Raw genomic sequence first — 24,290 nt, forward strand, 5'->3', positions numbered from 1 at the left:
TCGACATCATTAAAACTCCAATCTTTACGGAAACAAGAAAAACTCATTTGATATAATTAAACTATCTGATTTCCGAGATGAAAGTGGTTAAAACATGCCTGAGGTATTCCCTTATGCTGATGCAAACAGGCCTTGTGCCTGTTTGCATCAACCGTAAAATTTTCATACGCAATTGCTGGGCAGTTGGTGGGCAAATAACCCAACTCTGCACCAGCAATTGGTTTTTCTTTGGCCATGCGGATGAACTGTCAACGCGTACGTTGACAGATCGCAAGTTCAGGATTTAGCGCATGCGCATGCAGAAATCCTGAACTTGCGGGCCATTTCAAAGGCGTTATGACGGCGTACTCTCAGAGTACGCCATCATACCCATCGCTAATTCTAGCCCCTTGTCTCTTCGGTTGATTATGATGGTGAAGGAAATCATAATGGGATTGAGTATCATAAGTCACATGCAAACTGCAAGCTGTAATCAGGTTTGAGATGACAAATCACACGCATACTGTGCGCCGTAATTGGATTTATTATGACAACTTATATGCATACTGTAAATTGTTCACTGTGGTCAGTAAGATTTCAAACAGTAGCCACACATAAAGTAGCATGGCTCAGATGTGTGCCACACAAACAAATTCATTTGGCTTAGTTTTTATGTGATCTGTCAATAAGATAAGAAATAGGCAGTATAGCCAAAAAAAATGTTTTGCTACATCAAGATTTTATATAAATATATATTAACGTTAAATCCAATGCAATTTGACTTTAATGGCCTGGCTAGCACCCTAACATATGAAAGTTCAATATATAGAGACTCCACTGTATTAAAAAAAAAACCTTCAACATCATTATCCAATTCGGGATGGTATTTTCCACTCCTCAATAGTTGGGATATAGGATCAGTGGCTTGTAAAGTGAGAGACAAGATGGGAATGGGGAAAAACACTGCTTCTTGGCTGCATGATGACCAGTAGGGAAAGCAGCGCTGCTGTTCCCTGGACACTATAATATAACCTGATTGAAGGTAGTGAGCCAAGCTTATAAGCTCAAGAGAACCTTTAACACAGGAAGTAACTCATCATAATGAGTTTGGTTGATAATGTCTCCATACTGATCCAATTAGAATGACCTGTTTTGTCATACATTATAACCTGGAATCATCAGTTTTGAGCATGTACACTGTAATAATTGAAGTTTGATTAAACACATATGGCCTGTAACCTCACATGAATATTTAAAAGCCGTGACCTACCACGAAAGATTTCATACAGGCAAAACTTGCCAGAAGAACAGGATGTCCTTGAGGTTGGGCATGAAAATCAATGACAGCTGTAGAACATAACCATAGAACATAACATTTTTCTGTAAAGGTAGTTTAACTAATATTCCACTCAGATATAACATCTTAAAAACCAACTCAACTGATGGCTTGTAACCAGTACTTGAACATAACTAACTATGGATATAAAGTTCTTCTATAAAAAATCCAGCTTCTAAGTGCGCCTTTTCAATTATCTTTGTTGTTGCATTAGACACTGTAATGTTATCTGAGTGTATTATGCACAGTTCCAAGTATACTTGGCATTCAGCCATTCAAATACAATTAAACTTTCTTCTCAACTGTTTCAGTTCGCTTTCAAAATTCTAACTTACGTAAATAATGACAGCATCTAAAACAGTGAAGCTCCAATTGGTAAAATTTGTAAATTTGATTGTGAAAAATGCATTCCAGGTCAAGAACTTTTTAAAGGAAATTTGAAGTCATTTGGGTTGGAGGACCACAGGGCTCAGCATAAAGTTATATAAGAACACAAACTGCAACTGAATAGAAAATCTTTTTGCATCATTTAAATATATTTCTAAAAGAAAATCACTTGCATAGTATTCATAATTTTCTAAATGAATACCTGCAAGCCTAGTTTCAAATTTGCATTTAAGTGCTTAAATGTCAGTCTTCTGATATTTGGGGTGTATCCTGTACTGAGCCCCTTCACTTATTAGCCTTGTCCACTTGTTCATTATCTCTGTAAATTATTTCAAAATCTTATTCTCATTTACAAATCCTTCTATGGCCTGGCTTAACCCTACCTCTGCAATATCCTCCAGCCCTATTTCCTCACATACCATATGGTCCTTTGACTCTGCTCTTCTGTAAGTCCTCTCTACCACAGAAGGCAGTTGAGGCCAACTTATTAAATATATTCAAGAAGGAGTTAGTTATATTTCTTAAGGCTAAAGGGATCAAGGGATATGGGGAGAAAGCAGGGACGGGGTACTGAATTTGGATGATCAGCCATGATCTCATTAAATGATGGAACAGGCTCGAGGGGCCGAATGGCCTACTCCTGCTCCTATCTTCTATGTTTCTATGTTTCTCTCCCTCTCTCCATTCTACCGTTGGTGGCAAAGCCTTTATACATCCCACCCCTGTAGTCTGGAATTCTCTTCTGAAATTTCTTGCTGTTTCAATGGGCTGGGTTTTCCGGGGGGTCAGCGGGTGCGATCGGTGGCGGGTTGGGTGGGAAAGTGCTTTTTTCCCCAGTGGGTCGGGACCCTGCTGTGAACCCGCCACCATGCGCCTTTCCCCGATGTCAGGTCTGTGAGCGCTGAGCAGACCTGACACGCAGTGGCGGGGGACCCAATTCAGGTAATTGGTGGCTTGTTTAGAGCCACTTAAGATGAATTTCAGCTCACCTTCTGCATTTGATAGCTCGCCCATGTCTGTCAAGCTGAGGCGGGAGTTCAGTGGCCATTGAATCAGCTGTTGAGTCGACAGCTTCAAATGTAAAGTAAAAGCTCCCACCTTACAGAGATATCTTCCCTCCACCACAAGCTCTTCCTCACTGCATTTCTGCAACAGATTTCCCATGCTGCAACTCATTACACAAGTCACCATCCAGTCTGATCTCATTACCTCTCTCACCATTGACAGATCGCTTCTGTCATCTCTACTTCACCTGCCATCTATTCCATCAACATGGGTGTCCTTTATACTCTCTCACCTTGGTCCTCAGAATCCCACCACGGTCAACCCCATCACCAGCAGCACCAGACACACCAGCAGTACCAACAACAGCACCACCAACCTTCTCTGCAATCACCTAATACTGCACAGGACAGAGGGCATCAGCACCTGACCACATTGCTGCCCGGGAGGCCAAGGATGGCCTCACCATGTCCAGATTTGCTTCACTTGATGCTGTACACCCTGGCTGGCACATGATGCACCAGGTTGGCACCACCCCAAACCAATAGCATAAAGCATCCCTACAATGCCCAAGGCATTTCTTTCACACGCATCACCATTGCGGGGGGTACCGTTATGTCTCACCATTCACTGCAACTCACTAAGCCACTTCCAAAGGTGCACACAAATCTGTCCAAGAACGCAAAGTATTGAAAATAAAGGTTTCAATGTTTGACACCACATTAAGAGAAACTTTACACGACCATTGGATAAAATACCCAAGTGCCTACCCTTGTTAGTTGGTATGATTGTACTAGGGTGAGGGTGAGTGTGAGGGGTGGCTAGTGTGATGGGGATGTGCTAATATAGATAGAGAGGGATGGGTGGAGGGGCAAGGTAAGTTGGTGTGAGTAAGGAAATGCAGGAGTAGGGTAAGGAAGGCAGTGTGATGGTGCTGTGATGAGAGGCACAGCAGGATGAGGTTGAGTGTGGCTTTGTACTAACGTTTCATGATCTACTGAGATCGTTACAGCGTTTGTGGCACTGCACCCAGGTCCTCCTGACCACATCCCTGCTTGTGCCCTCCTCCGCAATGTTCAACCAGGCTGTGTTGATCTCCTGGGAAGGTCTCTTCCACCCATGGGAAGGGGAGAGGACCACACTGCATGCTGTGGAGGGAGTCATGGGAGCGCCTGAGTGCAGCCCTCTGCCTCTGTGTACTCATTGTCAATGTTTGCAGCACTTCACTGCTGTAGAACACTGACAGCACAAATGTCAAAATAAAGTTGGCCACGGTCCCTTTAAGGAAACTGGCTGATGACGCGTCATCAAATGACGTCACCAGACCTGCTTCCTCTAATTCGCTGGGAAACGCGCTGGGCAGGCTTAACAAGCCCCATCAAGGGAAATTAATTTCAGAGGCCAGAATGAAACCAACAGCGGAGTCGGGTCCCACCACCGACATCGCCCACCACAGACTCGCCGAGGTCAGCAAAATCGCGGCCTAAATATCTCCCCATCATCAAAATTCTCTTTAAAATCTACCTCACCCATGATCATAGAATCATAGAATAATACAGCAAGAAGATCATTCAGCCCATCATGTCTATGCCAGCTCTTTGGTAGAGCTATTCAATTAATCCCACTCCCCTGCTCTTTCCCCATAGCCCTGTAAATTATTTAGAGTCATAGTCATAGAGTTTTACAGCACAGAAAGAGGCCCTTCGGCCCATCGTGTCCATGCCGGCTGTCAAGCCCTGTCTATTCTAATCCCATTTTCCAGCACTTTGGTCCATAGCCTTGTATGCTATGGCGTTTCAAGTGCTCATCTAAATGCTTCTTGAATGTTGTGAGGGTTCCTGCCTCTACCAACCTTTCCGGCAGTGAGTTCCAGATTCCAACCACCCTCTGGGTGAAATTTTTTTTCCTCAAATCCCCTCTAAACCTCCTGCCCCTTACCTTGAAACTATGCCTCCTGGTTATTGACCCCTCTACTAAGGGGAAAAGTTCCTTTCTACCTACCCTATCCGTAAGGGGTTTTAGATCGCCGAGGTTTCTCTCTCTAGAGGCCTCTCTCTCTTGCACAGTAAAACCTTGAGTGGTTCGACCCACTCGCCCCTTAGATTCTATACTCTGGACTTTGGGGCAGGAACTACAATGTAGAGAAAACTCTTGTAGACCAAGTTTGATGAAACAAAATTAAATTTTATTGCATATGGAAAAACAAATCAAATGCAAGCAGATAAGAGAGTACATGGGAGGGATAAAACACAAACAAATCATAACGACACAATACTAACTAAGGCAAATACAGGCTTCTTATACTCTACAAAAATCATCATGAAATAAGGAAACACACGGAATATCGAGGGACAACAACTCATGTTAATTGTACCCTTAAATCCACCCCCTTAAACCTATCTAGATCTGATTGTGAAGGGCCAGAAACATGCTCACCAATCCAACTAGGAAGTGCAAGGTTTTGAACCAGTCTGCGTTTGATCCTTTCAGGCGTCCCGTCTCCACTTGGATCGTGGAGCCCCAGCGAGCTGCGCCACACCTCTCTCCTGAGGTGGGGGTCGGGGGCGGCTGGACACTGGCTGGTTCTGTCGTTTGTTTTTGTCTCTTCTCCCGAGCCGGGAGAGGGCCTCTCGTTTTCGTCAACGGCCCAGGGTTGGTCGGTGATCTCCCGATGTTTGACCCCGGGGCAGGACGCCGGCTCGAGCGGTCTTCTTGATGGCGGCTTAGTCTTCTTCTTCTTCCTCCGATGGTGGAGAGGAGTTCGCTGATCTTCTCCCAAACCAGCTCCTCTTTACACAGCTCAAAAGCTGGACCGGCTGCCAACGCTCCAGGGCTGAGCTCGAAAAGCTGAGGCTCACCCCACCGCTCCGAAGAAGCTCCGACTCCACTCCAACTCAACAGCCGCTGAGTTCCACTCCTCGAATTCAAGTGTCTTTAATTCTACTCCAACCTCTTCCAATTATACTTTTCCTTCAGAAGCTTCTACTTCCCGCCCAAAATCAGGTTAGTCTTTGTTTAACTTTTGGCGGGCTGGGAGCACAGCGGGGTAGTTATTATATTTTAAAATATTTTAGATGGCCGGTAAAGGCCCATCTCTGGTCTGGAATGACCTTCATTGTTTTTAATGTCCTGCTGATCTCGTTATCTAGTCCTTGGTGCTGTTCTCATGAATATGAAATTGTCCCCTTTTGTCTGGGTCAACATTTAGATGGCCTCTGTCTCCAGGCCGATCTTGACTGGATCTGCATCTAATCCATATGTATATGTGGGGGTCTGGTTTCATTCTCTCAGAAACGGCTTCCAGAACTTACTGTGGGTTGAACCCACAAAGCTGTCTGAGGATTCGCAGGAACCATTTTAAAGTGTCCCAATAAGTTGATCATGGGGTCTGGCGGCCATTTTGTATGCCCCTTTTTCTGGGCTTCTTTTAAAACAGTCTGTAAAAATCATGGCCTCTACTGCCATTTGACCCTTTATAATATAAAGTTCAGTTTTGCGAATCCTACACTCCCCCTGATGATACTGTAACTTGCTTGAAGTATCATAACTCTGGGTGAGCAAAATTTTCTGACTTTCCACAATCAAACCATCCCCAGTATTTACCTGTCTATGACCCCACGACACATGCATTTCCCATTTCAGAAAAATGTAGTGTACATTGAGCATCTACACATGGCAATACCTTGGAGTTAAAATCTAACAACTTACTTCCAGGCGTGGAGGGGGGCCTTATACCCCTACATCACCTAGTGCATACACGTTATCCTTTAATAACAACAACACATCTAATTCAAATGCAATAAGAAAAAATAAAATACACACACGAAAAATCAAAATGCACATGAATACATGTCAAAAATAATACAGAGGAGGGAGGGAAAGTTTTAACTTTATACACAGCAGCAAAAATCTAAACAGGTGTCTATTCTTCTACCCACACATAATGCTCCCTCCATTCCCCTCTATTCTCATACTTTTGCGAATGTTTGACCTTTTTACAGTGTACAAACAGTAAATAAACTACAATGACAACCTGGCACACTACAAGAATGTGGGAGACTATCCTAATCCAAGATGGGACTTCTATATTAGTGAACAGGTCCCACCACGGTGGGGTCACTATGTCCAATATGTCTGCCCCTATTTCTAAAGTCTTCTGCTCCAGTGTGTAGAAGTGTTTCTGTGAAACAACAACGGCTTTTAATATCTTGGTGAGGTGTTCAGGGAGAGGGGGAATGATATACCCAAAATGTGCAATGAATCGCTACAGATCAGTGAAATTCTCTTTAACAGTGATGTGAACAGTGGAAGGTTCAGGAATGGAGAAAATTCGCTCTTGGGCCACTTGAACTTCTGCCCTGGGCTTGAAACAGAAGCTGCTGTCACTAACCGGACACCAACCATGTTGGTAGTGGGGCGCTGCAGTGGTGACACAGTATGTCCCACTTCCTATATATGCCACCTGCGGGGACACATGGCCTTGTGCCATTGCCTCCATGGTGCAATTTATAGGCTTCGCGCCAGCAGTTCTCAACCCACACTGTGGTTTTGAATGGGCATTCAAGTGCTGGGGACACAGGATGATGTGTGCTCCCCGGCTCCGGCACCCGTCATTGCATGCTCCCATCAAATGACGTAAGGTGGGACCCCTGTGTAGCGAATGTATGCACCCCCCTGAATGACTCCAATGTTCTCCACCCTGTATACCGGGGCGGGTTTGGCTGTCTATCCCATCACCGGCATTCTTACCACTATACCCATAATGGTGTGATTAGACCATCCACAGTCCACTGGGACTGGGTAGGCCTCTGAGGCTAGTCTGAGCTGGCATAGACTCAATGCATTCTCAAAAGGGTGGAGGGCTGCGAGGTGCTTGTTGCTGATCCAGGAGGGGACTAAACCGTGTTTTAAATCCTTCAGGTTACTGCGGCCCTCGCCCAGTAACCACGCCCCGTATAGCACACAAGCTTCGTTCTGCGCAGCCTGATCGGACGCGTTCCGATCCTCCCTGATGAGAGCATTTACCATTCTGGCGTGTTTCTCCAGCTCAGCTATTATCTCTTTTAAGTGTAGTGTCATGGCCTGGTCCTCATGTAACTCAGAACGCACTACCTTATTTTCGTCAGTCAGTATCTTTCTTAACTGTGTTTGCAACTCCACATCATCCAGTGTGTTGATGACAGAAGTTCCTGTATTAAAAGTTGTGAAAATATCATTTACTGCACCCCTTCTTTGTCTCCCTACTCTGTCCAAGACCTCATGTGGTGTGGTGTACAATTCGGCTCTGTCGACATCGGCAAAGTCGAATTCGTAAAACTGTTTAAACATGTTTGATAACAGGACCTGGTATAATTGCTCTGTTTCACTGGGGCACCACTCTGGCAATCGTACCTCGGTGAGGTTTAAAATCACCGAAGCCACCGCGTAGTGCACCCCTTGGTACAGCACCTGACCTGTGGGTACCAATGCCAATCCGTTCCCGGGTCCCTTTGTTGTGGTGGGGCACCCTTCCTTGAGGGCTTTAGCTACTGGAATTGTGGGCAGGGGCTTGCGGGGTCGGGTGATGAGCTCAGTGGCATTTACTGGGATCTGAGAGTATGGGACTCCGCACGCCCGTGTGCTGACGTCCCACCTCATTCCTTGTCCAGCATCCTGCCACTGTCTTTGGAAAAAGATGGAGACACCTGTGGGGCAAGCGCGTTGTGAACCCCACATACAGATGTAGATCCCCTCATCTGGTTCCCACCATTTGTCCCAACAGACATTCAACCCCCCATGAGTTCCCATAATAGTTCGATGGGTGTTGTTACCTGTAATGTATATACCTTTAAGGGGGGAACTAACTTTTACAGCTCATGTATACTGCAGTACCGACAGTGACCACACCTGTATATAGCACTGAGTGGTAATCTGTACAGATCAGTTCCAGTGTGAGCCACATTGAGTGTCTTGGACAGAGTAGGGAGACAAAGAAGGGGTGCAGTAATGGTACCTGTTGTACCGTTCTCCTGCAGTCTGTGTCTTATTATACACAGACACAACATTGGCGACAAGGCAAGTTCGAACCTATCTGCAACTCTGCATCACCTCCCGGGGATTCGTTCCTGGAGATCAGTGGATTGGAGGTCAAGGCCAGAGACTCGGGCGTCAACCACGGGCAACCGCCCAGTCATCCAGCAGAGACTCGAGAATTGCGGGGGAGGCTGTCGAGAGCCAGGCTTGGCTTTCCAGTCGAGGTGGTCCAGCGAAATGGGCTGGCAACAGGTAATGCGCAGACCCTTCCCGGACAGCGGCGGGCTAGAGCCCGACCGAGCGGCACAGCAAAGGGCCGAGCAGCGTCGACGGGGGAGAGAGAGAGAGGGCAGAGCGCACAGGGCGCAGCTGGTGTTCAGGGGCCGAGCAGCGTCGAAGAGAGGGAGAGAGAGACGCGCAGAAACCCGCAAGGTGCCGCCATTGCCACAAGGACCGCCGAGAGCGGCGTTGGCAGCAGCGCAGGAGAAGCGCGCGAAACCTACAGGGCGCCGCCATTGCCACGAGACCCGCCGGGAGCGGCGTTGGCAGCAGCGGGGGAGGAAGGAAAGCGCGGGAGACACCATTTTAAGCCATTGGGAGAGGCCATTTTAAACCACACCCAAAATGCTGAAGAGTGGCAGTATCACTGCGTTTGACAATGAAGTCAAAGATTGGACTACATATGTCGAACGAATAGAGGTATACTGCAAGGCAAATGAGGTGTCAGATGACAAGAAAGCGTCGGTATTGTTAAATTTAATGGGTGCAAAGACGTATGGTTTATTACGAAATCTAGTAACCCCAACGAAGCCAATGGAAAAGAGTTTTGAAGACATAGTAACGATACTACAGGAACATTTAAACCCCACACCGCTGCTGATAGCAGAAAGATTCAAGTTTCACAAACGGAACCAGCATAAGGATGAAAGCAATGCTGATTATTTAACAGAACTGCGCAAACTATCGAAACACTGCCAGTTTGGAGCGGGACTGGCAGATACCTTAAGGGACAAGTTTGTGTGTCGGCTTCAAAGTGAAGGAACCCAGAAACTGCTTTTATCTGAAAAGGACCTTACGCTGGAAAAGGCTTTCAGCATTGCGGTATCATATGAAGCAGCAGCACGGGGCGCTGCAGAGATACAACAGAGACCGCAAGAATATGGCACAAACGAAATGTCATATAGAACAGAGAAGTGTTATCGCTGCGGCAGAACAACACACGACCAGAATGATTGCTGGTTCAAAGACAAAGTGTGCAGACAGTGTGGAAAAGTAGGACACATAGCACGAGTCTGCAGGTCGGGAAAGAAAACCAGCAATAAGAAACCTACCAAAGAAAAGTACAAGAAGGTATATAAGATGACGGAGAATAGTTCAGATGAACAAAAGAGTGATAACAACTCTGAAAGCAGGGAACTGAGTTGTCTGAAACTACATAATGTGATCACAACGGAGGATCACCGAACCATTTGGGTCACTCTCAAGATAGCAGGAGTCCAGGTAAAGATGGAATTGGACACAGGATCAGCCCTAACAGTCATAAACCGACGGGGCTACGAGCGGCTATTCTCACACATACCCTTGAGAGACACAAAAATTATTTTGAAGACGTACACGGGGCAAAAAGTCTACCCCAAAGGAAAAATAAGGGTGATCGTTATATATAACGGTAAGGAAACACCAAAACTAGACCTGTATGTATTGCAAGATGGAGGACCACCATTACTAGGACATGAATGGATCCGGAAAATACAACTGGATTGGCATTCCATACAGGCACTGACTGTGGCTGACAAAAAGGACGACGACGTCACACCTGGGCGACTGTCAAAGATCCTAACTGACGCGAAAGAAGTGTTCCAGCAAGGACTCGGAACACTAAAAGGCATGACAGCGACGATTAAAATTGAAGAAAACGCTAGCCCAAAATTTTTTATGGCCAGACCGGTACCTTATGCGATCCGCCCAGCCGTCGAAGCAGAGCTGGAGAGTCTGGAACGTTCAGGTGTACTGTCCAAGGTAGACTGGAGCGAGTGGGCTACACCCATCGTCCCTGTGATGAAAAAGTCGTTGAGCAGCACGCCTGGGGAACCAAAGAAGGTTCGCATCTGTGGGGACTTTAAGGTAACAGTGAACCCGGTCCTTCACACCGTACAATATCCACTTCCGCGGATTGAAGATATTTTCGCCTCGCTATCTGGAGGGAAACGCTTCACTAAGATTGATCTGGCCCAGGCGTATCTGCAAATGGAGGTAGAAGAAGCATCAAAAAATTACCTCACAATCAACACCCATAAAGGTCTCTGCCAATACAACTGGCTGGTATTCGGGGTAGCATCAGCTCCGGCTATTTGGCAGAGGGCAATGGAACAAGTCCTGCAAGGGATCTCAGGGACCCAGTGTTATTTGGATGACATCCTGGTCACGGGCGAAAATGACAGTGATCACCTTGCCAACCTGGAGCAGGTGCTCACGAGATTGCAGGAATGTGGGCTCCGAGCTAACCGCCACAAATGCGAGTTTTTTAGAAAACAGATCTCGTATTGTGGTCACGTTATTGATAAAGAGGGGTTACATAAGTCCCCAGAGAAGATTAAGGCAGTAGTCAAGGCTCCAGCACCGGAAAATGTGTCACAACTGAGGTCGTTCCTCGGGCTGGTAAACTACTACCATAAGTTCTTGCCAAATTTGTCTACAATACTACACCCACTGAACACCCTACTGCAAACTGGGGTGCCATGGAAGTGGAGTGACGAATGTAGATGAGCTTTCCAGAAGAGCAAAACACTAATCACATCGAAAGAGGTACTGCCCATTACAACCCGGTATTACCAATTCGGTTGGCATGTGATGCGTCACCCTACGGCATTGGAGTGGTGCTGTCGCACAAATTCTCGGACGGCTCAGAGAGGCCAATAGCCTTTGCCTCACGATCACTAACCTCAGCGGAGCGTAACTACGCCCAAATTGACAGGGAGGCCCTCAGCCTAGTGTGGGGAGTGAAAAAGTTCAATCACTATCTGCACGGGCAGAAATTCACCTTGCTGACTGATCACCAGCCTCTTGTCTCCATTTTTAATCCGAAGAAGGGCGTTCCGGTGATGACTGCGCAACGACTACAAAGATGGTCACTTTTTCTAGGGGCGCACCACTATGAGATTGAATATAAGGGCACGAAACAGCATGGAAATGCTGATGGGCTATCACGCCTGCCACTGCCTACTGCGGAGGAAGCAGCAGCAGTGGATCCTGTTGAAATATTCCATTCGACTATAGTTGAATACCTACCGGTAACTAACGCTTGTATCGAAAAGGAAACCCGAAATGACCCGACACTGTCTCGGGTATATGATTTGATGGTGAAGGGATGGCCAGCACATGGCGACTCACTGTTGCCAGCATTCTCGACAAGGAGAGAACAGCTGTCAGTGTGCCGGGGGACCTTGATGTGTAGATCCCGAGTGGTAATTCCACCCAAGTTAAGGGATAGAGTGCTCAATGAGCTTCATGAGGGTCATCTGGGAGGGGTAAAAATGAAAAGCCTAGCCAGGGCTTATGTGTGGCGGCCGGGAATCGATAAACAAATCGAGGACCTGACCAAGAGCTGCTCAGGATGCCAGAAAGTCCAAAATGCACCACCACAGGCCCCTCTACACCCATGGGAGTGGCCCTCATCTCCATGGCAACGGGTGCATATTGATTTTGCTGGTCCATTCATGGACTCAATGTTTTTAATAGCCGTGGATGCGCACTCGAAATGGCCTGAGGTCATCAAAATGTCCTCCACCACCACGGAGAAAACTATTGCAGTCCTACGGACCATTTTTGCCAGGAATGGCTTGCCAGAACAGATTTGCTCCGACAATGGACCACAGTTTGTGTCCGAAGAGTTCCGGAGGTTCTTGAAAAAGAATGGGGTAAGGCATTACACATCCGCCCCGTATCATCCAGCCACAAATGGATTGGCTGAGACGTTCGTACAAACCTTTAAGAAGGCAATAAAGGCTATGTACAATGACAACATTCCGCTGCAGCACAAGGTGGACAATTTCCTGTTCGCCTACCGGAATGCGACACATGCAGTCACCAACCAGGCCCCAGCCATGATGTTCTTTAACCGAAGGTTAAGATCTCGCCTGGATTTGCTCAGACCAAACGTACGAAGAGATGTTCAGAGTAAGCAATTCCAGCACATCCATGAGAAGCCAACAAGGAGCTTCAATGTAGGGCAACCAGTCTTGGCCCGCGACTACCGAACAGAAAAATGGCAGCCAGGAACGATATGCACATGGCAGGGCCCACTAATGTACACAGTGGACGTTGGGGAGAGCATCGTGAGATGCCATGCTGACCAGATCCTAGAGTCACAGGAACAAGTCAACCCCATGCCTCGCCCATACGTACCTGGTGAGGAACCCGACGTACAGGTCGCATCTACCCCAGAAACAGTAGCATCGGAAGCTGATGAACCAACCAACGACAGGGGGCCAGAATCGCCCCCGCACCAAGAGCAAGACACTCGGGAAAGGCGCTATCCAGAAAGGATCAGGAAGCCTCCCCAAAGACTGAATATATAAATAGACTATTTTCAGCTAATGTTGCATGTTAAAAGTGTTAATTGTAATTAGTTTGATATTTAATTGTTAAATGAGTGTTATGGTACTGTTAATCTAAAAGGGGAGGAATTGTAATGTATATACCTTTAAGGGGGGAACAATCTTTTACAGCTCATGTATACTGCAGTACCGGCAGTGACCACACCTGTATATAGCACTGAGTAGTAATCTGTACAGATCAGTTCCAGTGTGAGCCACGTTGAGTAAACACCTGTTGTACCATTCTCCTGCAGTCTGTGTCTTATTATACACAGACACAACATTACCCAGTCTCTCCCACTCCACAGTGGAGTTCTTCATGGTGCTGCGCAACTTGCGCAGCCACCACCAACGACTCAAAGGTACCTGTCCGTGGCAAACAAGGCAAATCTTCCTCCCAGCGGTGACGCTGATCCTGGGTGCGATGACCCTCACCCTGGGGCACATCAGAGACCCTGTATGCAAACCCTGTCTGGCTGGAGTATTCAGTAGAGTTCGACCCCAGCCAGCCTGGCCATCTTCCTTCATGGAAGTAGACAGCATTCTCTTCAGCGTCCCGTGGGCTGGTTCCATCAGTCGCGACGGGGCCTCTGTTGCCAGAGCACCCGTAAATTGTGGAGTCCTTGGTGCGGCCCCGATAGGCCCAGCTCCATCCGATTGTCATGAACGCGACGAGGATCCCTCTCATCCTTTCTGGCTCCTGTAACAGATCAAACAATATAGCCAGGCTCCCGAGAGATTCTGGCTTAGGTGATGGCCTGATCGGGTCTTTCGACCTCAATCCAAAACTACACACATACTGGGCAGATTTCAAAACTACTTAAACTCTAATCACCTTAATATTTACACACCTTTGTTGAGATACCGCGGCAAACGTGGGAGTCGAGACCAGAGTTGATGGAACACAACTACTTTAATTTACATCATGGCAAAAAGAGAGCTTGAAAAGCCCGCGCAACCACTTAAATACTCCCCAGACAGGAAGTGCTCCTGGCAGCCTGTCCCTGCGGGAAACAAGTTGCCGGAGGAAAGGGCCCCCGGCTGGGGGTGGCTGCTGCCGGCAGTGCACCTGCGTAAACTGTCTGTGCCGCCGTGAGCGGATTATGTCCAATGGTGGCGTGTCGCCATAGAGCTCCCCCCAGAATCCGCTTAGGAGGAGTGGACGAGTCGTGACGGTGGTCTAATGGTTCTGCCGGAGCGGCTCTGGGTGGCCGCCGGTCTAGTTGGTGGGACCGGGCGGTTCGCCGCCGGCTGTGCTGGCTTGCTGGTGGGACGGCCTCTAGTTGGAGGTCGGGCCACGGGGACCTGTTCCCCTGGTTCTGTGTGTGCTGGTTTGAGTCGGTCGATGGAGACTGTTTCGACCCTGTCGCCGAGTCGCAGCTTGAAGACCTTGTCCCCGGTTTGTAGTACCTCATACGGTCCGTCGTACGGGGGTCGCAGGGGTTCGCAGTGCGCGTCGTGTCGCACGAAGATGAAGCGTGCCTGCTGTAGGTTTGGCGGGACGTGAGCTGCGAGTTCGCCATGTCGGTTGACCGGAAGTGGGGCGAACTGTTGAGCGGAAGAGAAAGAGTTGAGCTGCTGCTGTTCGGCCGACCAAGGCGTGGTAGCCTCCGGGAGGAATTCGCCTGGTACGCGCAGCGGTTGTCCGTAGACTAACTCCGCTGCTGAGGACTGGAGGTCTTCCTTGACCGCGGTGCGTAGGCCTAGTAGCACCCACGGTAGGTGGTCAGTCCAGGTACTGTCCTGCAGGCTGGCGCGGAGAGAGGCCTTGAGTGACCTGTGGAAGCGTTCACACAGCCCGTTGGCCTGCGGGTGGTACGCCGTGGTTCGGTGGAGCGTCACCCCGAGGTTGCATGCTGTGGCCGTCCAGAGGTCGGAGGTGAACTGGGCGCCTCTGTCGGAGGTTATGTCGGCCGGTACGCCGAACCTCGCGACCCAGGTGTTAACGAACGCCCTGGCGATGTCGGCTGTGGTGATGGAGGTCAGCGGCACTGCCTCAGGCCAGCGTGTGTAGCGGTCGACCATCGTGAGGAGATAAGTTTGGCCTTGTGATGGCGGCAGAGGACCGACGATGTCGACGTGTACGTGGTCGAAGCGACGGCTGGGTACCTCGAAGTCTCCCAGGGGTGCTTTTGTGTGCAGCTGTACCTTAGCTCGTTGGCAGGTGAGGCAGGAGGTGGCCCAAGTCCGAACATCTTTGCTGAGGCCGCGCCAGATGAAGCGTTGGGAGAGGAGTTTGACGGATGCGCGGGAACCCGGATGGGAGAGCCCGTGGAGCGCGTCGAAGATGCGGCGGCGCCAGGTTGCAGGGACGACCGGCCTGGGTTGGCCGAGTGAGACATCGCAAGTGACTGCCGTGGCTTCGGGCCCGTGCGCGACCTTGGCTAGGCGTAGCCCTGGCAGGCTGGTAGCCGCCGAGAGGAGGTCTGGGTCCGTGAGCTGGGCCGCTGCTAGTTGCGCGTAGTCGACAGCTAGGTGATTCGCGCAGATGGCGGGACGGGAAAGGCAGTCGGCGACAACGTTGTCTCTACCGGAGACGTGCTGGATGTCCATGGTAAACTCGGACACGGCCGCGAGCTGGCGTTGCTGCCTAGCGGACCAGGGTTCGGTGTTCTTGGCCATCGTGTATGTGAGCGGCTTGTGGTCCACGTACACGGTAAAGGGGCGGCCCTCCAGGAGGAACCTGAAATGGCGGACCGACAGGTGGAGCGCGAGGAGCTCGCGGTCGAAAGTAGAGTATTTGACCTCCGGGGGGCGCAGTTGGCGGCTGTAGAAGGCAAGTGGCTGCCACGCACCATTGACCCACTGCTCGAACACGGCTCCGACTGCATGGTCGGAGGCGTCGGTGGTGAGCGCGACCCAGGCATCGGCCCTCGGGTGCGCGAGCAGGGTGGCGTCGGCGAGCGCGTTTTTGGTGGCGTTGAAGGCGGCTGACGTGTCAGCGGTCCAGGCTACTGCCATCTTGCCGGATTTACCTCGGAGGGAGTCGTATAGGGGCTTCATGAGGGCTGCAGCTCTGGGGATGAACCTGTTGTAGAAGTTCACCATCCCGAGGAACTCCTGGAGGCCCTTGATGGTTTTGGGGCGGGGGAATTGCTGGATGGCCTGCACCTTGTTGGGCAGGGGGACGGCCCCAGCAGGGGTGATGTGGTGGCCGAGAAAATCGATCTCGGCTAGGCCAAATTGGCACTTCGCCGGGCTGAGGATGAGCCCGTGTTGGGCTAGGCGCCCGAACAGGATGTGAAGGTGTTCGAGGTGTTCCTGTTTGGAGGAGCTGGCCACGAGAATGTCATCTAGATAGACGAATAGGAAGTTCAGGTCCCGGAGGGCTGAGTCCATAAGGCGCTGGAAAGCCTGGGCTGCATTCTTGAGGCCGAAGGGCATCCTCAGGAACTCGAACAGGCCGAATGGGGTGATGACGGCTGTTTTGGGGATGTCCGCGGGGTGCACGGGGACTTGGTGGTAACCGCGCACCAGGTCGACCTTGGAGAAGACGGTTGGTCCGGCCAGTCGGGCCGAGAAGTCCTGGATGTGCGGCACCGGGTATCGGTCGGGGGTGGTGGCGTCGTTGAGGCGGCGGTAGTCCCCGCAGGGGCGCCAGCCTCCGCCGGGCTTGGGGGCGATGTGGAGGGGCGAGGCCCAAGGGCTGCTGGAGCAGCGGATGATGCCGAGTTGCTCCATGGTGGTGAACTCGGCCCGCGCGATTTCCAGCTTGGCCGGGTTGAGTCTGCGCGGAGAGCAGCCGGTCGGCCTTTCGGCTATCTCATTCAGGTCCGTGGAGCCAGACTCCACAATGAGCGGGCGGATGCTGGCGGGGAGCTGCCGAATGAAAAGCATGCGAAAGAGGGCGCCGGGGTTTTTGTCGTCTGAGAGGGACAGCATGTGGGAAAGCAGGTCTGATGGTGAAGCGTCACCAAGGCCTGGGCGGTCGAGGAGTTGGCAGTTGCGCTGGTAAGAGGATGCCTGAAATTTTTTAAGAAGCGCGGCCTTCAGATGTTCGTACTTGCCTTCCTCTGGTGGATCCTGCAGCGCTGCCCAAACCTTGGGGACTGTGGCATAGGTGAGAGAGGCGACGAGGTAGTCGTACTTCGTGGCGTCGACTGTGATGCTTCTCAGCCGGAATCTGGACTCGGCTTGAACGAACCAGGCCTCGGCCAGGTTCTCCCAAAAGTCCGGTAGTTTAACCGTGACTGCGTTTGTATCCGCCATGCAAGCTTAGGATTCGTCCTGAGCGTCGGGGTCACCAGTGTTGAGATACCGTGGCAAACGTGGGAGTCGAGACCAGAGTTGATGGAACACAACTACTTTAATTTACACCATGGCAAAAAGAGCTTGAAAAGCCCGCGCAACCACTTAAATACTCCCCAGACAGGAAGTGCTCCCGGCAGCCTGTCCCTGCGGGAAACAAGTTGCCGGAGGAAAGGGCCCCCGGCTGGGGGTGGCTGCTGCCGGCAGTGCACCTGCGTAAACTGTCTGTGCCGCCGTGAGCGGATTATGTCCAATGGTGGCGTGTCGCCATAGAGCTCCCCCCAGAATCCGCTTAGATTCGAGGGCGGGACCTCCGTCCTCCGACTCCACCTCCTCCAGAATCGTGTCGAGGGCGGGACCTTGTTGTTCGGGCCCCTCCTCGTCCGAGTCCCAGGCCATAGGGGAAGCCTCCCCCCAGGTGGGCGGGACAGCTTCTCCTTCCAAGCAGGCTACAACGCCAGCTTGTGTGGTCTGTGACTCATCGCACGCCTCAGGCTGAGGATCTTTACCCTCAGACCTGGCTTCGGTTGCTGATGCTCTTGCACCCGGTTTAAACAGTTTGCACCGTCTTATGTGAAACCACTTGTTGCGTCGGGACACCTCTATTGTGCGACTGGCGTGGACCGGTGGATTTTTCACCGATTCCAGTCTATCCTCCTGGTCTACGGCTCTCTCGCCAGGGCATAGGGTTAGACCCAAGAATTTTACTTCTCGCCAGCCAACTCGCGTCTTCGTTGGGTTTTCCTTAACACTCTCTATCTCTTTCCCACTCGTACCCGCTCCCCAGAGACAATGATTTCTCAGGTCCACGTGGATCCCGTGGGCCACCAAGAAATCAGACCCCAGGACTCCCGTTCCACCTCCCACCTCCCACTTCATTAGTGTACACTTCCACGTGGTGCGGAGTGGTCCTAAACGAATGGAGAGGGGAAGGGAATGTGCGCCAGCCTGTTCTTCGCCCGTGAAGCCCGACAGAAGGTATGGGACCCCGGTGGACAGAGGCGAGGCGGTGGGGTAACTGCGTGGATTACGGTGCACGATGCTCCCATATCCAACAGATAGGTCCCTTTTACCTCAGAAATCACAGAATCACAGAAACCCCACAGTGCAGATAGAGGCCATTTCGGCCCATCGAGCCTGCACCGACACATATCCCACCCGATCCCTGTAACCCCTATACCAACACATATCCCACCCTATCCCCGTAACCCCACATATTTAATCCCCCTAACACTAAGGGTCAATTTATCATAGCCAATCAACCTAACCCGCACATCTTTGGACTGTGGGAGGAAACCGGAGCACCCGGAGGAAACCCACGCAAACACGGGGAGAATGTGCAAACTCCACACAGACAGTCACCCGAGGCCAGATTCGAACCCGGGTCCCTGGCGCTGTGAGGCAACAGTGCTAACCACTATGCCACCGTGCTGCCCACCTCCTCCACTTCCATCTCCACGAGGGGTCGTCTCCATACATCATATCGCAGCGCACACAGGTAGACGGGCTGCGCCGACTCTAGTCATTTGGGCACAACGATCGGGGTTTCGGGCATGACAAGACCGGTGGTGACAGCTATTTTCCCCTGTGAAATCATCAGAGACCGCATTGTCTCTATGATTGATTCAATCGCAGCGGGATCCATAACTGCACCAGCTCCTTGTGCTGGGGCAGGAGCTATGGCTTGGGTTTTGGCTGGTGCTGGGGCGGCGGTCTGGGCTTGGGCTTGGGCTGCGGGAAATTTCCCTTTATTATCCTTCCACGGATTTCTACAGTCCTTGCGCCAATGTCCATCCTTCCCACACCCGTAGCAATTGAGCTTGGCTTGGACAGGACGATTCCCCTCCTGACGCCATTCCTTCTTGCTTGGGGCTGCGGGTTTTGCCTCATGCACCTTTCCCTTCTGGGGAGGTGTTTCCTGACCTCTACATTTCTTGTACGCAACATTTAGCTGACGGAGCACCGTCTCCTCCGTGACACCGAGACCTTGGGGATCAAACCAAGACCTGGCTAGGGCCCGTATCTCTGGCAAGCTGTTGGTAACCAAGCAACAGAGCCAATGAACTCGCTGTTCGGCGCTCATTGCAGCCCGTTCAGGCATACCCGGACAGCTGCGTCGATACACTGGCCACAGCCTTTCTGCGAAAACCCGTGGGGGTTCTCCAGATAGCTGCACGGTCCCTTCTACACGGTCGAACGGATTACCGTCGTCCACTCCCATCACTTCTAAAACTTCCTCCCTGAGATCCGCATACCCTTTCCGTCCCCTCTTACTCTCATCTGAGAGGCACTGAAGGATTGTGCAATCCAGGGAGAAAAGCAACAGTTTCACCTGTTCCTGTTCATCACAGTCATTAATGGCTGCTGTTTCCTTTATCTCCCTGAAATGAATCGAGGGATCTCCCTTTACTGTGAGTCGTGTGAGGTGGCTCACCATGGACCTTAATTGCAGGGCAGCGTAGGGCACCACGAGTTGGTTCTGGTGGGGTCCGACGTCGCCATTGGCGGCGTTGGGACCGAACCTCTGGTGTCAAGCGGGACACATTGGTGCCGGTCCCGGTTTCACTAACAGTGGCTGCTCTTCCTCCCATTCCACCTCGGCTACCTCCTCTTTTACCACCCCCTGTTTTTCCGGCCAAGTGTCACTATAGCTTGGCGGTGCTGAGGGCTCGGTGGCTGGTACCACAATTACCTCAGCTGGAATCGGCTGTTTTGATTCCTTTAAAAAGTCCATGTGACTGGCTTTCGGGCTGACGAGACACACCATGCCTTTTGCCTTAACCAGGGCCGTTCTTAGGTCCTCTATGGTCTTTTGGCAGGGGCCGTGGTCTGTGCTCTCAAACCCGTGCTCAAGGGCTAGCTTGTAAGCCGCCTTAACCTCCACTACTCTCTCCTCCTGCGCTCTTAGCTGTTGTGCGAGGCGGGCGTTTTTCTCCCGTATCCTCGTTTCACTGATCTTTGCCTCAGTAACCTGGCACTCCTATTACTCTATCCTAGCCTGCTGTTGACTAGCTACCACTTGGCATTCCTGATTTAGCGCTTGAAGCGCTGTGATGAGTTTTTCCCCACCCATGGCCTTTTCCTCTATCTCTGCTGCCTGGGTTGTGATCCTGGCTGCCTGTGCTGCAACGACCCGGTCCAAGATCTGGACCTGCTTCTTGTAACACATCAGCCACACTGCCTTCTCCACTGACTTCTTATGCTCTTTGCTCTCTGTCCACCCGATGGCTGCGTCCACCGGACGCCCATCCAGTAAGAGATCGGAAATCCACTGCTTACTGAGATTTACCTTGCCAAAGACATAATCCGCTATCCTCTCATCCATTGCATTTCGATCATTCAAACTCGGCTCTACTACATTGCAATCCTGCTGCCAGACTCCTGCCGCGGTCGCCATTTTCTGTAAGGGGTTTTAGATCGCAGAGGTTTCTCTCTCTGGAGGCCTCTCTCTCTTGCACAGTAAAACCTTGAGTGGTTCGACCCACTCGCCCCTTAGATTCTATACTCTGGACTTTGGGGCAGAAACTACAATGTAGAGAAAACTCTTGTAGACCAAGTTTGATGAAACAAAATGAAATTTTATTGCATATGGAAAAACAAATCAAATGCAAGCAGATAAGAGAGTACATGGGAGGGAAAAACACAAACAAATCATAACGACACAATACTAACTAAGGCAAATACAGGCTTCTACAAAAATCATCATGAAATAAGGAAACACACGGAACATTGAGGGACAACAACTCATGTTAATTGTACCCTTAAATCCACCCCCTTAAACCTATCTAGATCTGATTGTGAAGGGCCAGAAACATGCTCACCAATCCAACCAGGAAGTGCAAGGTTTTGAACCAGTCTGCGTTTGATCCTTTCAGGCGTCCCGTCTCCACGTGGATCGTGGAGCCCCAGCGAGCTGCGCCACACCTCTCTCCTGAGGTGGGGGTCGGGGGCGGCTGGACACTGGCTGGTTCTGTCGTTTGTTTTTGTCTCTTCTCCCGAGCCGGGAGAGGGCCTCTCATTTTCGTCAACGGCCCGGGGTTGGTCGATGATCTCCCGATGTTTGACCCCGGGGCAGGACGCCGGCTCGAGCGGTCTTCTTGATGGCGGCTTAGTCTTCTTCTTCTTCCTCCGATAGTGGAGAGGAGTTCGCTGATCTTCTCCCAAACCAGCTCCTCTTTACCCAGCTCAAAAGCTGGACCGGCTGCCAACGCTCCAGGGCTGAGCTCGAAAAGCTCGAGCTCAGCCCTGGAGCTCCGAAGAAGCTCCGACTCCACTCCAACTCAACAGCCGCCGAGTTCCACTCCTCGAATTCAACTGTCTTTAATTCCACTCCAACCTCTTCCAATTATACTTTTCCTTCAGATGCTTCCACTTCCCGCCCAAAATCAGGTTAGTCTTTGTTTAACTTTTGGCGGGCTGGGAGCACAGCGGGGTAGTTATTATATTTTAAAATATTTTAGATGGCCGGTAAAGGCCCATCTCTGCTCTGGAATGACCTTCATTGTTTTTAATGTCCTGCTGATCTCGTTATCTAGTCCTTGGTGCTGTTCTCATGAATATGAAATTGTCCCCTTTTGTCTGGGTCAACATTTAGATGGCCTCCGTCTCCAGGCCGATCTTGACTGGATCTGCATCTAATCCATATGTATATGTGGGGGTCTGGTTTCGTTCTCTCAGAAATGGCTTCCAGAACTTACTGTGGGTTGAATCCACAAAGCTGTCTGAGGATTCGCAGGAACCATTTTAAAGTGTCCCAATAAGTTAATCACGGGGGTCTGGTGGCCATTTTGTATGCCCCTTTTTCTGGGCTTCTTTTAAAACAGTCTGTAAAAATCATGGCCTCTACTGCCATTTGACCCTTCATAATATAAAGTTCAATTTTGCGAATCTTACATATCTATGCCCCTCATAATTTTGTACACCTCAATCAGATCCCCCGTCAGCCTTCTCTGCTCTAAGGAAAACAACCCCAGCCTGTCTAGTCTCTCTTCATAGCTGAAGTGCTCCAGCCCAGGTAACATCCTGGTGAATCTCCTCTGCACCCTCTCCAATGCAATCACATCCTTCCTATAGTGTGGCGACCAGAACTGCACACAGTATTCCAGCTGTGGCCTAACTAGCGTTTTGTACCGCTCCATCATAACCTCCCTGCTCTTATATTCTATGCCTCGGCTAATGAAGGCAAGTATCCCATATGCCTTTTTAACCACCTTATCTACCTGTCCTGCTGCCTTCAGGGATCTATGCATATGCACACCAAGGCCCCTCTGATCCTCTGTCCTTCCTAGGGTCCTACCATTCATTGTGTATTCCCTTGCCTTGTTAGTCCTCCCAAAATGCATCACCTCACACTTTTCAGGGTTAAATTCCATTTGCCACTGTTCTGCCCATCTAACCAACCCGTCTATATCGTCCTGTAGCCTGAGGCTTCCCTCCTCGCTATTTACCACTCCACCAATTTTTGAGTCATCTGCGAACTTACTGATCATACCTCCTACATTCATATCTAAATCATTAATGTACACTATAAACAGCAAAGGACCCAGCACCGATCACTGTGGTACACCACTGGACACAGGCTTCCAGTCACAAAAACAACCTTCGACCATCACCCTCTGCCTCCTGCCACTAAGCCAATTTTGGATCCAATGTGCCAAATTGCCCTGGATCCCATGGGCTCTTACCTTCTTCACCAGTCTCCCATGTGGGACTTTGTCAAAGGCCTTACTGAAGTCCATGTAGACTACATCAACTGCACTATCCTCATCCACACACCTAGTCACCCCCTCGAAAAATTCAATCCAATTTGTTAGACATGATCTCCCCCTGACAAAGCCATGCTGATTATCCTTGATTAATCCTTGCCTCTCCAAGTGGAGACTAATTCTGTCCCTCCGAATTTTTTCCAATAATTTCCCTACCACTGATGTTAGGCTCACTGGTCTGTAATTCCCTGGTTTATCCCTACTACCCTTCTTGAATAATGGTACTACGTTAGCTGTTCTCCAGTCCTCTGGCACCTTCCCTGTGGCCAGAGAGGTTCTAAAAATTTGTGTCAGAGCCCCTGCAATCTCCTCCCTTGCCTCACACAGCAGCCTGGGATACATCTCGTCTGGGCCTGGGGATTTATCCACTTTTAAGCCCGCTAAAACTGCTAGTACCTCCTCCCTCGCAATACTAATTTGTTCAAGTATATCACAATCCCCCTGCCTGATTTCTATGCCTACATCGTCCTTCTCCATAGTAAACACAGATGCAAAATATTCATTTAAAACCTCACTTACATCTTCCGGTTCTACACACAGATTGCCACTTTGGTCCCTAATGGGCCCTTCTCTTTCCCTGGTTATCCTCTTGCCCTTAATATACTTATAAAACACCTTGGGATTTTCCTTTATTTTGCCCGCTTGTGTTTTTTCTTTGCCCCCTCTTCGCTCTCCTAATTTCGTTTTTAAGTACTCCCCTGCACTCCTCTAGGGCTTCCACTGTTTTTAGTCCTTTGTATCTGCCAAAAGCCTCCCTTTTTTCCTAATCCATTCTTGTATATCCCTTGACATCTAGGGTTCCCTGGGCTTGTTGGTCCCACCCTTGACGTTTACGGGAACATGTTGGTGTTGTACTCTCTCTATTTCCTTTTTGAAAGACTCCCACTGCTCTGATGTGGATTTTCCTACAAGTAGCTGATCCCAGTCTACTTTGGCCAGATCCTGCTTTATCATATTAAAATCGGC

This window comes from Somniosus microcephalus, chromosome 3 (assembly GCF_052327205.1).
Source record: "Somniosus microcephalus isolate GS21.2 chromosome 3, FLI_Smic_1.0, whole genome shotgun sequence".
Taxonomy (NCBI): domain Eukaryota; kingdom Metazoa; phylum Chordata; class Chondrichthyes; order Squaliformes; family Somniosidae; genus Somniosus; species Somniosus microcephalus.